Below are 3,857 nucleotides of genomic sequence, written 5' to 3' on the forward strand. Positions count from 1 at the left end.
TGGCTGGAGCTGGGTTTGAACGCACCACTCTCGGTATATGGGGGCAGTGCCCTACCAGCAGAGCCACAGGCACCGCCCCTATTTATTTTTTCTTTGAGACAGAGTCTCACTATGTCACCCTTGGTAGAGTGCTATGGCATCACAGCTCACAGCAACCTCAAACTCTTGGCTCAAGCAATTCTCTTGCCTCAGCCTCCCAAGTAGTTGGGACTACAGGTGCCCACCACAACACCCAGCTATTTTTTGTTGCTTTTGTTATTGTTCATTAGCTGGCCCGGGCCACGTTCAAACCTGCCAACATCAGTGCATGTGGTTGACACCATAACCACTGGGCTACAGGAGCTGAGCCAGATTCTTTATTTTTAAATTTAGATCATTTGTTGTCTTTTATTGAACTAACTGAACTTTTATATTATTGGGGCAACACTGTTCAACTAAAAAATATTTCTCAGCCTCTATATATATATTCCACATAATATGTCAATGACATATTAATGAAAATCATTGGGTGAAACTTCCTGAAAGTCCTTTATCTTCCTCTTACTTCCTGTCTGAATGAGAAATGTGATAGCTCAAGTTGCAGGAACCACGTGGGACTATAAGAAGACCCAGCAAATGTAAACCATATGCTAAGATGCTAGAACAAAAAGCAGAAAGCATCTGGGTTAGCGAGGATGACATGAAGATGTTATACTGTTGTAGACCCCTAAATTCAGGCTTGTGTGAATGCACAGCTAACGCCAAACACTGTCATCAGTGCTTAGAAACAGAGAAGGATTTGGCCAAAGTGAAAAGACTGACAATCAAAATCTCTCAAATCAGTCTTCCTAAAGAATTGAAACAGGCAGCTTTTAAGTGGGTAGGAAATAAAGCAGCAGGGGCACAGGATGCCTGTGTTGCTTTTATTCTCTGATAAGCCCAGATTTCTGGGCATCAGGACCTAGTCACAACTTTCTTGAGGGCATTCACTCCTTCCACAATACAAACTCATAGATTTTTTTTATAACCCTAGAGTTATCTCCTCCAGTATATCAATGGTTAATACTATAAGAACAAGGGATACTGGGCAGGAAGCAAGTGGTTAACATATGCAAGCACACAAAGGCCTAGTCAAATTTTACTTTATTTCAGTCATAAAATGCTGGGATACTAAAATCTCGAGAGGCCCAGCTACAATACCCACCCTGAACCATCTATCTCCAACCATTCATCTCCTTAACCAAAGAAATTTTGGGGCTCGGCGCCTATAGCTCAACCGGCTAAGGCGCCAGCCATGTACACCTAAGGTGGAGGGTTTGAATTCCCAGCCCAGACCCGCCAAACAACAATGACGTCTGCAACCAAAAAATAGCCGGGCGTTGTGGCAGGCGCCTGTGGTCCCAGCTACTTGGGAGGCGGAGGCAGGAGACTCGCTTGAGCCCAGGAGTTGGAGGTTGCTGTGAGCTGTAATGCCACAGCACTCTACCCAGGGGGACAGCTTGAGGCTCTGTCTCAAAAAAAAAAAAAAAGAAATTTTGGTTAAGCCACTGGCTTTTGGGGATCTCTGCTATAGCCAAATGTAACTCTTAACTGACTATAGCATGTACAACAAATTATCTCAAACCGTAGCAGCTTAAAACAACAAATACTTATTATCTTCATTTCTGTTGGTCAGAAATCCAAGAGTGGCTTAGCTGGGTTGCAGTCAAACAGTTGGCTGGGGCTGCAGTTATCTGAAGGCTTGGCTGGGGCTGGAGGATTTGCTTCCAAGATGGCTCACTCACATGCCTCTTGGCAAGACAGTTCTTTGCCATCTGGGCTTCTCCATAGGGCCTGAGTGTCCTCATAACATGGCAGCTGGTTTTCCCCACAGGAAGTGATCTAAGAGAGAAAGAGACCAAGTTACAAGCCATTCTGCCTTTCATTTAGTCTCCAAAGTCAAATACCACTCCTTTCACTTTATTCTTTTTTTAAAATTTATTTCCCCCAGAGACAGGTCTTTCTCTGTTGCCCAGGCTAGAGGTTATAGAGGCCTGATCACAGGTCATTGCAACCTCAAACTCAGGAGCTTGAGCAATCTTCCTGCCTCAGCCTCCCAAAGTGGTGAGATTACAGGACTGAGGCACTGTGTCCAACCTATTCTATTCTTTAGAAGCCAGTCAATAAACTGGGCACAGTGGCTTATGCCTATAATCCTAGAACTCTGGGAGACCAACGCAAGTGGATTGCTTGAGTTCAGGAGTTTGAGACCAGCCTGAGAAAGAGTGAGATCTTGTCTCTAAAAATAGCCAGGCATTGTGGTGGGCACCTACTACTCAAAAGGCTAAGGCAAGGGGATCACTTGAGTATACTGTCTACAACAGTATAACATCTTCATGTCATCCTTGCTAACCCAGATGCTTAATGCTTTTTGTTCTAGCATCTTAGCATATGGTTTACATTTGCTGGGTCTTCTTATAGTCCCACGTGGTTCCTGCAACTTGAGCTATCACATTTCTCATTCAGACAGGAAGAGGAAGAGAAAGGACTTTCAGGAAGTTTCACTCAATGATTTTCATTAATATGTCATTGACATATTACGTGGAATATATATATGGAGGCTGAGAAATATTTTTTAGTTGAACAGTGTTGCCTCGATAATATAAAAGTTCAGTTAGTTCAATAAAAGACAACAAATGATCTAAATTTAAAAATAAAGAATCTGGCTCAAGAGTTGAGGTTGCTGTGAGCTGTGATCCCACAGCATTCTATTAATGGTGACAAAGTAAGATTCTGACAAGAAGAAAAGAAGAAGAAGAAGAAGAAGAGGAACAGGAGGAGGAGGAATAAGAAGACTCTATCTCTACAAAAAAAGAAAAAAGAAAAAATTAGCTGGAGTGCCTGGTGTGGTGGCTAACCGCTGTAATCCTAGTACCCTGGGAAGTGAAGGCAGGTGGATTGCCTGAGCTCACAGGTTTGAGACCAGCCTGAGCAAGAGCGAGACCCCATCTCTAAAAATAGCCAGGCATTGTGGCAGTCGCTTGTAGCCCCAGCTACTTGAGAGGCTGAGGCAAGAGAATCGCTTGAGCCCAAGAGTTGGAGGTTGCTGTGAGCTATGACGCCACAGCGTTCTACCAAGGGTGACAAACTAAGACTGTCTCAAAAAAAAGAAAAGAAAAAGAAAGAAAGAAAAATTAGCTGGGCAAGGCTGGACTCAGTGACTCAGCCCTGTAATCCCAGCACTTGGGAGGCTGAGGCAAGTGGATTGCCTGAGCTCACAGGTTTGAGACCAGCCTGAGCAAGAGCAAGACCCCCGCTTCTAAAAATAAGTGAGTGTTGCAACAGGTGCCTATAGCCCCAGCTACTTGAGAGGCTAAGGCAAGAGCATTGCTTGAACCCAAGAGTTTGAGCTTGCTATGAGCTAAGATGCCACAGCATTCTACTGAGGGTGACCAAGTGAGACTCTTTTTACATAAGAAAAAAAAATTAGCTGGGTATCTACATTCTTAGCTACTTGGGATGCTGAAGCAAGGAGACTTGCATCAGCCCAGGAGTTTGAAGTCGCCCTAAGCTATGATAACATAATGGCTCTCTACCTAGGGCAATGGAGTGAGACTCTGTCACAAAAAAAAAAAAAAAAGCCAGTCATTAAGTCCAGCCCCCACTCAACTGGAAGGGAATTAGACTCACCCTCAGAAGGGAAGGGAATCATAGAATTTATGGGCATTTTTTTTTTTTTGAGACAGAATCTCACTCTGTCACCCTTAGTAGAGTGCCCAGGCATCATAGCTCACAGCAACCTCAAACCCTTGGCCTAAAGAGATCCTCTTGTCTCAGCCTCCCAAGTAACTGGGCCTATAGGCTCCTACAACAATGCTGAGCTAGTTTTTTTTTTTTTT

The sequence above is a fragment of the Otolemur garnettii genome, unplaced genomic scaffold, assembly GCF_000181295.1.
Source record: "Otolemur garnettii isolate 467f Iridium unplaced genomic scaffold, OtoGar3 scaffold00104, whole genome shotgun sequence".
In the NCBI taxonomy this organism is placed as follows: domain Eukaryota; kingdom Metazoa; phylum Chordata; class Mammalia; order Primates; family Galagidae; genus Otolemur; species Otolemur garnettii.